Below are 14,123 nucleotides of genomic sequence, written 5' to 3' on the forward strand. Positions count from 1 at the left end.
AGCATGAGGGGAACATGAGGGGAACATAAGAGGAGCATGAGAGGAGAGTGAGAGGAGCATGAGATGAGCATGAGAGGAGAGTGAGAGGAGTATGAGAGGAGCAGGACAGGAAGGATGGAGTCACTCTGATGGGAAGGAGATGACACACTGAAAGTGAGGCACAGCAGCGGCAGGAGGACGCTTGTGAACTCTTGTGTCTGCTTGTAGTGATCATGTGACGCTGGAAGAGATCAGGCGGCTTATCAACATGTTGATGTGGGAGAAGCAGGAGTTTCAGGAAGATCGTGAGTTTTAACAAATGGGGCAGAACGTGTCTTGACTGCAGCTCCTGTGAAGTGTTCAGGGTGTGTGTGTGTGTGTGTGTGTGTGTGTGTGTGTGTGTGTGTGTGTGTGTGTGTGTCTTTCTTCCTTTCTTGCTCCTTGTGATGGTGATCTGTAAAAGGTGCTATATAGATAAACATTACTTCCTGAGTTACTACTGGGAGACCGTCCTGAGCCCTGATTCAGCTGTTGGAGGAGGTTTACAACAATGAAGGCAGACTGTACAACCGTATAAACAATGTTAGCGCGGGCCTCCTGCTGTGAGCATGAAAAGGACAGACATCTGTCTTCAGAAGGATTAGTGGAGCGGAGCTTGCTTCGACATCCAAAGGCTGCGGTGGGAAACGAACACACAGTTATTTAACTGCGCTCCGACCGGAGAGGAGATAAAGAGCTCAGTGACGGACTGCTCACCGGCCCAGGTGTTGCCTGCCTTCACTCATTGTTAGCTGGGATCCGACCAGAACAAAACAGTGTCAAAGACGGATGTGAGTATTTCACAGGCTGAAGACTTTCCCACACAGGCTCTTGTCCATCAGCTCGTGACACATGCCCAAGTGTGCAGTGAGACTGTGGTGACCTTTACAGGAAGCTCCAGCACGAGGAGTCCGACAACACCGATGTGAGGAAACTCCTGCACTGCATCAATGCATCTCCTGTGTGCCACGTTTAGTGTAAAACCATTTGCATAATTTAGCGCGGGGTTGGGTGAGTTGGGGGTTTCTAATTGCTAAATCAATGGATCGATCATTCGGCCTTGAGAGTGAGGAGAAGAGGAATCCTACTCTGCTTGAAAGGCTGAAGGCGAGGTATCTGCGATGTAGGTCAGAGTGAGTGGTTGCTCCCCTCTGAGCCATGTTTCCTCTCACACTGAACCACGACATCTGTCAGCTCACATCATCCTGCCGCCTGGATGTCGCTGAGGAGCTTCACCACACTCGGGATGGGAGAACCGTGGACCTCCGTCCCTGCTGGCTTACTGTGGAAGTGTCCTGCTGGGGCACGAAACATCAGGACGGCAAAGCAGCTGGAATCTAATCAGAACACGAGGGAAGAAGCTTTGGATGACCATGTTGTGAAAGATGGATCCTTCGGGTGACATCCCTGTCCAGCCTCCCTCCTCCGGCTCCTCTGGGGTCACTCCGGGCTGCTCTCAGACCAGAGGCGTGACTCCTCCAGCAGGTTCTGGATGTGCCTGTAGACCTCTAATGGGAGGCGACCAGGAGGCTTCCTGGTCAAATGAACCGATGGTGCGATGGTGTTTTGGACCATAGAGCTTTAGTGACAGCTCAATACTGCAGTCAAACCCAAAGCATACAATCCTCAACCTGGAGAATCCCTGGGAATAACAATTCCTTTAGTTATTTCTGAATGTTGCATCCGCTGATCAGCAAACAGCCCACTGCTGCTGCTCCCTCCATGCAACTGGTCTGTGGTTGTTTATCAGAGGGGGTACCACAGGGATGAGTCCTGGGGCCCCCTTATATTCACCCAAGGACTAATGACTATTGTCCAAAGAGGAATATTAATCGCCTCCTGAAGTGCGAGGATGACAGGATGACGGTGGATCGGATCCAGAACCACCAGGGGAACATTAGCACAGGGGAGCTAAAGCCTTATGCAGATGGGTGCCAGAACAACAACATCACAGATCTCGTTCGTCTTCAGGAAGAAACGGCACGGAGGTTCAGCTGCTGGAGGTTGACGTAGCTGACAGTCTGTCCTGCTTCCATCAGCAGCTACCCCTCCTCCGGTGGTCGGATTCCCTACATCCTCAGAGCTTTACAGCGGTCGTACAGAGACCAGCTTCTCTCTCTGGTGTGAGGTCACGAACGTCTGACAGAGAAGACATGACGAGAGGTGAGAACCACGCCGAGGTCGACCGGAGTCACACTGGAACCTCTTGAGGACCTGGATCAGAAACTCCTGTGGGCCGGAGCGCCCTGCCGGGTGTTAGCTCAGGTTATCTGGGCAAGCCTTTAAAGTACAGGGAAACAATATCTAACAGGTGAAGGAAAGGTAAGGGCTTCAGGAGCTGCAGGCTTCTGAGCATGTCAGCATTTCTGTGATGTCTTAAAGTGACTCCAAATGCTGAAAGGCACTAAAACCCACAGAAACGGGACGTCAGTCAAGTTGGAGGAGATCAGACGGAAGAGATTCAGTCGGGATCCTGAGCTAAACAAAGTGTGTGGATCTGAGGGACAAAAAACAAAGAAAGTCCACGAGAGAACCGCTGCAGATCAAACCATGTTTATGGGATCAGAGCAGATATTTAACACTCTGCAGAATCAACAGGCAGGTTTTCCTTGAGGAAGCTCAAGAAGGTGATTCTCTAGCACATAACCAGGGGATATTTCACTTAGCGAGTAACTTAGACATTTATGGACAATTTCCCTTCCAGAACAAACGATTTCAGCATTTATCTTCTGCGTTCTGTCCTGATGGAGTCGACACACCAATGTTCTCTTCGCAGCTTCACCTTGTTGAACATCGTACACATTTTGACATAAAGAAGACGGATCTCTTTAAAACAGCGTCAATGATCTTCAATGATCCAACAAGAAATCTCCTCCAGTCAACAAGACATTGTGGAAGCGTCCCCCCCGATAACTCACAGCACCTCTGCTGGGAGAGCAGCTCTGAAACGAGGGGATCTGATTCAACCACTTTGTGTTGTGATGGTTGTTCCTGCAGACAAACTGATGAATCAATATCTGTCCTGTCAGTCACTGCGGGGAATGTGACACACAAATCCAAGATGAGCGATAATTATGCAGGATTGCTGTTTTAAACTGCTTCTGTAAACCAGGATGAACAATATAAGGGGTTTTTTGATTCCTCACTAAAGAGCACCACCGAATCAGGGTGTGAAACTTCAGACCCAAAATCCGCCTTCAGGATCCAACCGAACAAAGTGCAAAGAAATACAGAGAAAATGTTCAGTTATTTGTGGCCGACTGTCGCCTGTGAGGCTTTCAGGCTTTTTAAACTCAAACTCCTTGATGTTTTGTGAAAATACAACTCAATAAACTTAGATTGTTTTATCACAATGTACATAAACGTTGAGAATTAACCCTTCATAGTCATTCTGGTGTGACCTTGTCAGATCCAGTCCACTTCGCCAGGCGCTGGGCAGCGTGGGGCCACGGCTCCGTCGCTATTCGCAGCATTAGAACGTGGAGACAAACTCACAAGCTGCTTCGGTCTGAAGGTTTGTATCATGTCGAGCTGCTGGATCTGCATAGTGCTGAGCCGCTGTCTGTGGGTGACTGAGCATTGTCAGGTTTGACGTGGATCCCTCCTGCGAGGCCCAGGCACAGTTTGAAGTGTGTCTCGGCTGCTGTCGGCCTGTCTGTCCTGGTCCGCGAGGATTCCGATGGTGTGTGCCGTCTGGAGCTGTCAGACCTCGTCCTCGCCTCCACGCTTCACCGCCTTCCACCGTGAGTGACGGATGAACTGCGGACTGAACGCTGCCCAGGCTTGGATTGTTAGAGCTGCGTGCAGATACAGGGCGGATGCAGTGTATCTCTCAATACATTATCTCTGTTTTAATGAAAACAAAACATGGAATTACTTTATCAACTATGTGTTGTTGAGTTTTAAAAATGATTAATCATAAACTTGTGCTGAGAACACAATCCATCCAGCACGCGTCCTTCATCTGTTTACGTGTTTTTTCTTAAATTTCCTGAAGCTTTACCAGAAAGAGTCTGAAGGAAAATCCTTTAAAAACATAATAATAATGGCTTGGATTTATATAACACTTTTTTCTCAGGCTGACTCAAAGCACATGCAGAGACCATTATTCATTCACACCGGTGGTGGTAAATTACGACCACCGCCAACATTCATGCACCATTTATACAAGGCAATGTGGGTAAAGTGCCTTGCCCAAGGAAACAACGACAATGACTTGGCTTAAGTGGGACTCAAACCATCAGCCCTCTGGCTTTCGGAGGACCGACTCTACCACTGAGCCACATGAGGATCTCCCCTCGTTTCTCCTCTCAGACCAACCTGAGGAGACACGGTTCCTCCTGATGTGAGGATTATTTATTGGTGACTGTCACTTTAAAAAGCAGCAGCTTTATAACGGACTCGTCCTGCGAGGCAGCAGCTGCTCTTTTCTCTCACAAATACAACAGGAGCATGGAGGAGAACTGATGGTTTTAATCTGAGTTTCAAGTTTTCTATATTTTCACTGAGGTTGTTGATATAACTCAACGTGACACACAATCCTCTGCTGAAAACACAAAGTGTACAACTACTCTCAGCTGCTTTCTTTCCTCCTGCGTCTGAAATAAATATCCATCAACATTATCTGAGATATGAGATGTTTCGGGATAAGTTAACGACTGTCCACCTCACTATAACCTCCAGCTGATCTCTCCAGCCACTAATCCAGAGGGCTAATTAGTCATTTGTTCACGGTGTGACGGTGCAAATCCCTCCGTCTGACCGACACTCCGCATACAGACGGACCAGGTCACTGTTTCCGGGGTTGCAGTGTCTCCCTCTGTGGTTGTCTGCTCCTGCGACATGTTTGATTTAGGAACCCGTGAGCAACACTGACGTGATGGCGGACACTTCTCAGACAGTGTCGGGCGGCTGCTTTGTGGAAGATTTCTTTAAAAAAGAAAATATTACTTTTCTCCACACGGCAGCGCGAGAGCTGAGATCTTTGTGAGTTGTGGAAATGAACTTGATGACAGAGACTTTTCCATACGATTGAACACAAAACCACTGAACGGAGGAGAAGACACTGAAAAACAAAGCGTGTCCACTGAATCGGCTGGTCTTTGCTCCGTGTGGTTTATGATGCTCGTCAGTGAGACGTTCCTCTGCAGCGTGCACGGTGGCTCAAACAGCGACTTACGATTAAATCTTCAGAGGAACAATACACTTCCTGGCTGTTTGAATGGAAACACATACAATGAGAATCAGAGACACAGATGATCAGAAGCCCAAGTGTCCTTAAAGCTCCCGCTGAATGCTCCTGATGGCTGACGCCGCACTGTGACGGAAAAATAATTGTTCTCATTTATTTACTGTATCTGCATATGACAGGCCGCAGTCTGTCTGCTTTTCTCTGCTCTTTAATAGCTTGCATTGTTCAGCCCGGCGCCGTAATTCCCTTTTAATTACGTTCTCTGCTCCAGGACCAACGGCTCAATGAAACGTTCTTTCATGAAAAAGAAATGGCTTTGTGGAAATGTTATTTTCTCTGTCAAATAGACAGAAGAAAATGTTTGCTGCAGCTCACAGATTGTCTGGTAATCAGCATTTTGCTGCCTTGGATGCTTCTCCAGTCTCCACACGGTGCGAGTTCACAGCACAGAGCTGGAAACCCCCCCCCCCTGAATATTATGGTGAATATTGAATAATGGCAGTCGATCTCAATTTGTAGCCTGGGATCTACCTCAGAAACTAAGGCGCCGTTTACACGACAACGAATTCGAGTGTATCCGCAAAACTTTCTTCACTTTTGGGGGGTCCGTTTACACGGCACCAGTTTTTAATCCGGCTCCCAAGGTAGAAAGATTCTTTCACAGCGCAAATCCCTCCTGTGGAGACTGCCTGGAGGCTACAGAGCCTGTTACTGAGCATGCACATCTCTCCCCCTCCCTCCTGCTCATCCAGTTGTAAACAAACATGGCGGCCGCGTAGTGGTACGACCCGTAGTGGTACGACCCGTAGTGGTACGACCCGTAGTGGTACGACCCGTAGTGGTACGACCCGTAGTGGTACGACCCGTAGTGGTACGACCCGTAGTGGTACGACCCGTAGTGGTACGACCCGTAGTGGTACGACCCGTGGTCCATATTCTAGTTTTATCCTCCAGATCAGTAGTTTAATAGTTGAGACTCTCCCTGATATCATCCGATGTGTCATCAGTCCATGCGGATGTCAGGTTCTCTCCATTTTCTTCACCTTTATAGCGTATTGTTCTCTGCACACACGTCTGTGTAGTTTCATTACAAAATCAAGCAACAGCGCCCTCCAGTGGCCCGGCAGACTAACTACATCGTTGTCTCTGTGTGCGTTGTCTCTGCTGCAGTGGAAACACACTCCTGTTTTTTGCGGATTAGGTGTTGTCACGTGAAACGTTGTCGTGTAAACAGGGCCTAAGTCTCCTCTGACCTCAACTGCATCTACTGTTTAAAGTAATGTCTAAAGAACACACACACACACACACACACACACACACACACACACACACACACACACACACACACACACACACACACACACACACACACACACACACACACACACACACACACACCGTGTGTCTGATCCGTCCTCCTCCAAACCGTTGCTCTCCACCATGATGAATGGAGCTCAGTTAACCTGTTACTGCTTCAGCAGTCTCAAAGAGCTTTTCCCAATTAGTGACATTCGTCATCATTTACATGCGCCTAATAATCAATCCTCTTCAGCGATGTAGAACATTGTGGTACTCCTACAGACATGAGCATGCACGCATTGCAAGAGATTGAACCATCAGCGCCGGGACTAGAACAACCCGCTGTGCCCAGAAGGATGTGATGTGGCTTTACATACTAGTTTGTGACGTTGGGCGGGGCAAAATGGCTCCACAGCGCCACCAAACTTACACCAAACCTCAACATGCACCACATTCCAACGTGCGTGGGCTCATCGTCCATACTCTAGAACATTTTGCGTTATTGGTAAACTTTCGAAAGTTTATATTTTTGGTACTTTGATGTAATATTGTTTACCCACATTTCACTGGACAAAACCTCGGTATGCCCCACGTTCCGACGTGTGTGGGTGTACATTTATTTATTCATTCATGCATCTATTTATTTACACATTATGAACATTTGCACACACATGAAACGTGGCCAAAGGTTTTTTTTATTTTATGGTCATTTATGGCAGAACATCGGGCCACATGAAACTGTCACTGACACCCGTACTAATCTATATATAATACTCTAAACAAGTAATCTCCCATCTTGAGTTATACTAACTCCTCCGAGATATTAAGTCCGAGAGGGCGGAAATCTGGCCGGTAAATACGACAGGCCTTATCATCTTATCAAACGTTACTCAAAAAGTTAGAGGGCGGGGCCAATGAATATATGATGGTTCACCATGAAACAGGAAGTGATGCGTCACTCTGCTCTACATGCTGCAATCTGCCTGAAGCTTCTCGTGTGTGATCACAGTGCTGCCCTGAGCACATCTGTATACGAATGTCCATTCACAGTCATAGCGCCACCTTGTAGTGGCAGGAATAATAACTTTTCTAACACGTTGATGTATTGTTGACTTCATCAGAAGATGCGTCTGCGGCGTCATGGTGAATTTTGGTATTTCAGGATGAAAATACAAGTGTTTATATTTCATGATCCAATTGACCCCAAACTTCCTATGCTGAACGCTCGACCCCGTCTGAAGATATCCACACTCATAAGTTTTGAAATAGTGATAGTGCCACCTATTGGTGAGAGGAAGATTAAGGAAGAGGTCTTCCTGATGAAAACAGTATCAAATTCTTCTGCCATGGCACGCTGACATGAAACAGGAAGTGATGTGTTTCTCTGTTCTTCAATTAATTCCGCAGGACAATATGCAGTCACAGTGAGAGCGCCACCTGGAGGATTGACGCTCCACTCAGCCTGGAACTCCACACGTATGATCACAGTCATCGCTTATCACCCCCAGAAGCCAAAATACACTGTCAGGCACAGCGCCGCTTTTGAAACAAGCTTCCAGTCGCTGACCAGCAGGGAAGCGAACGACCCGTTCAACGCCACTTGCAGCTTTGATTTTGTTTACTTCAACCCTTCAGAGTTGTCGTCAGGAGCAAAGCTGCTGCTGAGATGTGTAGCGTTGCTGAATACCAGGCTAAAAGCGTAAGCACAGACTTCTGATCTTCTGCCTCGTCAGGAGGAGACCTTCACCTCCGCAGTGCGAGCAGCAGGTCAAAGCTCTCAGGATGAGCCTGCTGAGGAGGAACGATGGCATAGGGGAATCTAACCGTGTGTGTGTGTGTGTGTGTGTGTGTGTGTGTGTGTGTGTGTGTGTGTGTGTGTGTGTGTGTGTGTGTGTGTGTGTGTGTGTGTGCTGGGATCACAGTGACTCAGCCTTACGGAGGGGAGGTGTTGCCGGAGGAGTTTTCAGTGAGCTTGAGTTTCGCCGAGGTTTTGCTGTTGTAGGCATGTGGCCTTGGCACGGCGGCTGCCTGCAGCCGCAGCTCGTTAGAGACGAGGAATAGAGCTTAATTTTATTACCCCATGTCAACTGCCACCGGGGAGAAAACAATAGAGTGGGAAAATCAAATTATGCAAGATAGCGGGAGAAGGGAGGAGCCTGATGTGGAGGAGCTGCCAGCGTATTGAGGTCTTTGAACATATGCTGTGCTTACACACACACACACACACACACACACACACACACACACACACACACACACACACACACACACACACACACACACACACACACACACACACACACACACACACACACACACACACACACACACACACACACACACACACACACACACACGCGCACACGTTAGTCGAGGAGCTGTGAATCCGAGATCTGCTGTTATTTGCGCTGCTTGAGCCTCATGACTTTTATCTGTGGACTATTATAAGATATTTTCTGAGGTGCTTTAGACGTTTCAAGACATTTCAGGTAAAGTTTTGCATTTTCGCAGCAATGTTTTGAAAAGAATTTCTGTTTCCATGAAACCACAGTTCGTCTCCCTGCATGGAGAACTCAGCTCCTGTTTGAGTGTGATGTCACTCATAGAAATGCATGTATTTTTATATGATTTCTGATGTCTTTAATAAAGTCTTAACGTATTGTATTGTTTAGATTATTGAACCATTTTCTTTGTCCGTTGGTTTGAGGCTTGCCCCTAAAGACAAGAACTTCCTCTCCAGTGATCTGAAGGTTTGCCCCTACGTAATAACAGACTTTGAGGCAGTGAAACTCCAGGTTTGAATCCCACTGGAGACCCATTACCACCGTGGGTCCTTGAACAAGAGACCTTTGACCCCAGCAGCCGTGTAGCAGCTCCCACACGTGGATTTAAGGGTAACTCTGAATGGGATGGATCACATGCAGAGAGAATAATCAGGAAACACTTCATTAACTTCCATTCCTATGCAGATGATACATAAATCTATTTGTCTATGAAACCAGATGATTCTGAACAACTTGTTAAACTACAAGCTTATCTTAAAGACATACAATCCTGGATGCTTCTGAACTCAGTTAAAGCAGAAGTTATTATTTATGTCCCAAAAACATCTGAGAGAGAAATTATCTAAAGACATAGAAACACTAGATGGTGTTACTTTGACCTCCAGTACCACTGTGAGGAACTGCGAGTTATTTTTGATAATAAGGATTAAACCTTCACCTCTCAGTGTGACACTGAGAAGCTAATCCATGTCTTTTCTGAACCCAGAGTAGATTATTGTAACTCCCCTATTATCATGGTGGAACAATAACTGCTTAAAAAGTCTTCAACTGATTCAAACTGCTGCAGCGAGGGTCCCGACAGGAAGCAGCAGGAGAGATCACATCACTCCAATCTGAGCTTCTCTTCACCGGCTTCCTGTTAAATCTACAATAGAATTTGAAATCTCTCTCGTCTCCCTGCAGGACCTCCGACAGTGGAACCGAAGCTTCCGGCCCTGATCCGTCTGCAGCGAGTGAATCTCTGCCTTGTCTGTCTGTCCTCTCCTGGTTCTGCAGGAGTCGTCCCATTAAAAAGGAAAGTTTTTTTTGTTTGTCTCCACCATCTCCTCTACTTGCTCACGTTGTTGAGTTTCCTCTGTTGAAGTGAATATAGCTGGATTCAACTGAAAAGGAGGCGGACCGCAGCAGGGTGAGCACCCTGCAGGTTGGGTTGGATCATCACTGACAGCCGTCTCCTCAACACAACCCTGCCGAGAGGCGAGGCCAGATGACACCCAGGGTCTCCAGGTTCAACCGGAGGCCGGGTCAGGGCCAGCAGTTGTCTATCATCTCTCTCTGGGAGGCACGTAAGCAGGAGAGGATGGTGACACCATAGCTGTCGTGTGGGAGTGTTACTACACACTCTTATCAGCTGTCCATCACCGCTCCCGCTGAACACGGACAGAATCAAAGAGGAGCATGCAGAGCTCCAGCGTCCACCACGCCGCACGTCCATCAGCCTATCAGCATGCCAGCAAACCTGCGAGACTCCGCCAGCCTAATGAGACTCCAGCATGGACTGGTAACACATATAGTAGATCCACTGAGGATGAACAGCCAGTACTGTGGAGACGAGGAGGAGAAGAGAGGAACTGTGCATCACAATGTTCTCCGTTTGAAATGACTGTCTGCATGTGGTGGAGAAAAGGCGGAGGACAAGATAAGAAGCAGGACATTCATCCTAAAGGTTTACCAAGCAGGGGTCCAGCGAGGAGACGGAGACCGACTCACTTCAGCTCCGCTGCTGCTTTGAGCAGCGATGTTGCTTCACGCTCAAGTGTTTTAAGCTCAAAATGCAATTTTTTGAAAGTGAAAGTGAATCAAATCATTTGTGGGCCTGAGGGCGAATCAAAACGGTGAGTGACGCTTCCAGCCTGACATGGTCGCCGAGTACGTCGGCCCTCGGTCTGCAGCGTTTCACTGGACTCAAGATGAAAATGTCAAAGGTTTCAATGTTTGTGACTGTAAAGTGTAAAGAAATGCTTCTTTGCAAATGTTGTGGGGGAGAGAAAAATCCAGGCGGCGTGAAGGAGAACGGCTCACACACACACACACACACACACACACACACACACACACACACACACACACACACACACACACACACACACACACACACACACACACACACACACACACACACACACACACACACACACACACACACACACACACACACACACACAGACTGTAAATGACGTGGTGTCCCTTCGTCCTCCAGGTTTACGAGACAGTGGGCTTTGACACGTTTGACGGAATGCTCCAGAACAAGCTGCAGCACCAACGTCTCAGCGGGACAATGTGAGGGACGGTGAGCTCTGCGTCGGGACGGAAGGGACAGCAGGAGTTTCAATTCACTATCATGTGGTTGGCATGCGTCCCTCCACGTGGCTTTTGGTGGACTCCATCGATTCCACAAGTTCTTCAACAAGACAATAGACCTGTGGCACAGTGGTTAATGGGGGGGGGGGGGGGGGGCTTAAGAACATGATTTTAAAATGTTTAGCAGGACGTTTTTGGGGTTTACATAACATGTTTACTTAAAGTGGTGTTGTCGTGTGGATGATTCCGCACGCACGGTGAAGTCTTCAATCGGCTGTGAGCGGCAGTCGTCGTTTCTACTCTCGGTGACTGAACGCTGACATTGAGGCGGTGACGTGTTACTCTCCTCCAAAGCATCTAATCTATTAAAATGTTAGAAGAATGTCAGGTTCACCAGAACCAAGGCGCCATTCCTTCTGTCTGTCCCTGCCTGAGGCTTTTCCTCCCTCGCTCTCTGAGTGTTTCCTCAGCCTCGCTCTGCTTCATGGGCTGCCTTTGAATCATTCGAGCAGCTTTCAGGGTCCAGTCCACAGCTTCGCTTGCTTAACAGCTTGGCACCGGTCCTGGAAAGATTAAGAAAATCTTCTGTCAAAATTATGCTGAGTCAGCCGCGTCCTGTTTTATCGCCTCTGCCAGCCGGGCGTCCCGTCAAAGCGACGCACAACAGCCATTAAGACTGAGCACTGCAGAAGCAGCTCTGTAATGACGCCTGCGGAGGAGCATCACAGGATTTAGGAGGAGAATCAGACGGCAGATTGACCGCAGACAGAAGCAGCTTCTGGTCGGCGTGTTATCTTCATCACACAGCGTGTGATATAAACTCATCTGTCAGATCTCCCTCATGCTTTCACTGTTGTTCGTGACCTGAGTTCAAAGACGTCCTCCTGGGTTTGTCAGCCACTGACGCAGCTCGGCAGCGAAGACTGGAGCTCTGGATCTGATCAGGATCACTGAATACACTGCAGTCAACCTGTGGTCCAGTTCAGGGAGGAACCTCAACAGACTCAGTCTGTCCTGCAGGTTTCTTCTCCTTCTGCGGTCTAAACTTTTCCAAAGACGACTGCAGCACGGAGCCTTGGGCAACTTATCAAAAAGAGTTAATTCTTCGGTGAAGAAAACAAAGTGAGGAAGTGTGTTTTTAGTAGATAATTTCTATGTTTTTTTTTTACCTTGAACTGTGAGATAAGAGGCGTCTTGAAAAGATATTCTGCCTCGTGAGTAAAATCAAAACTAGAGAAAAAAAACACATTTTCATACGATTTAGTGAAATATCATTGGAGCCAATACAGAGGGGCTGGAGGGCATTATAGAGCATCTTCCTCCTCTAGAATCCGGATTATAGAGCATCTTCCTCTCAATAATTGATGTACCTTCAGCTGAATTAAATGAGTGGAGCAGACTGCTGACAGCGCAGAAAGTTCCATAATAGAATAGAATAGAATAGAATAGAATAGAATAGAATAGAATAGAATAGAATAGAATAGAATAGAATAGGATAGAATAGAATAGAATAACCACTGTATTGTGGTTTAAACACCGTTGTGACCATTATTAGCAGAGGACACACTGTTAGAGACTAATGAAAGTAAAGAAAGCAGTACTTTGCCATTACAAGTAGTTTTTTTTATTTATTTGCAGTAACGAGCAAATAATTTTCCTGCCAGCAACAATAAAAGATAAAAAGCTGATATCACAGTAGTTTTGTATCTGAAGATCTGAGACATTAAAGCGTAAGACCAGGAGCAGTGGGTTTACTCAGACGATCCTTCTGTTTGGCATTAATGTGTCGTCCAGCGCACAGCCGGGTTCTTCTGCTTCCACTGCTCATCCCGCCGCTGAAGGACGAGCGGAATATTTAGTGATTGGATCTTAATCGGCGGCTGGCAGGAGTGAACAGGAGCTCAGCAGGCTGGACGTGGTGGCGAGAGATGGTGGAAAGTAAGTACTTCTTAAGTTGTGAGAGTGAGATTGAGAAGACAGAGGGCAAAGCAACACACTGTGCTGCTCGGCAGAAACACAGAACATCTGAGGAGTAGTGCGCTGAGTGCCGAGTGACTATGATCTCAGTCCTCCATCACCGGGACGGGTCGTAAAACGACCGAGGCAGTTCACAGACTCACAAACCTCCGTCTGTTAGAAACGAGTAGAAACTGAGTGCCGCATAAATGATCACAAATCACTGAAAATCATCATTTGTTCCTCAAAGGAAACTGAGAGAATCGTGGTGATAACAGTGATTCAGGCTCACGTCTGTTTATTCACGTCACACGAACCACCAGACCATCTGAGACCATCTCAGACCACCTCAGATCATATCAGACAACCTCAGACCATCTCAGACAAGCTCAGTCCATCTGAGACCACCTCAGACTATCTGAGACAAATCTCAGACCGCCTCAGACCACCTCAGACAAGCTCAGACCATCTGAGACCAGCTCAGACTATCTGAGACAAATCTCAGACCGCCTCAGACCATCTCAGACAAGCTCTGTCCATCTGAGACCACCTCAGACCATCTCAGACCATCTGAGACCAGCTCAGTCTATCTGAGACCATCTCAGACCACCTCAGACCATCTCAGACCATCGCAGACCATCTGAGACCAGCTCAGACCATCTCAGACCACCTCAGACCAGCTCAGACTATCTGAGACCATCTCAGACCACCTCAGATCACAGCTTCATTTATTTCCCTTTGAAAATTTCACTTTGTAAAATCAGGATTTCTAAAAACGAACTCATATTAAAGAG

The 14,123-nt window shown here is 47.4% G+C and overlaps 1 protein-coding gene across 1 annotated transcript in view; it reads right to left on the reverse strand.

Moving 5' to 3' along the window:
- Nucleotides 1-14,123, reverse strand: part of tmem178bb (transmembrane protein 178Bb) — an 82,063-nt gene that overhangs the window by 8,113 nt on the left and 59,827 nt on the right. The gene's annotated exons all lie outside the window — the stretch shown is intronic.

This window comes from Lipophrys pholis, assembly GCF_963383615.2.
Source record: "Lipophrys pholis genome assembly, chromosome: 22".
Taxonomy (NCBI): Eukaryota; Metazoa; Chordata; class Actinopteri; order Blenniiformes; family Blenniidae; genus Lipophrys; species Lipophrys pholis.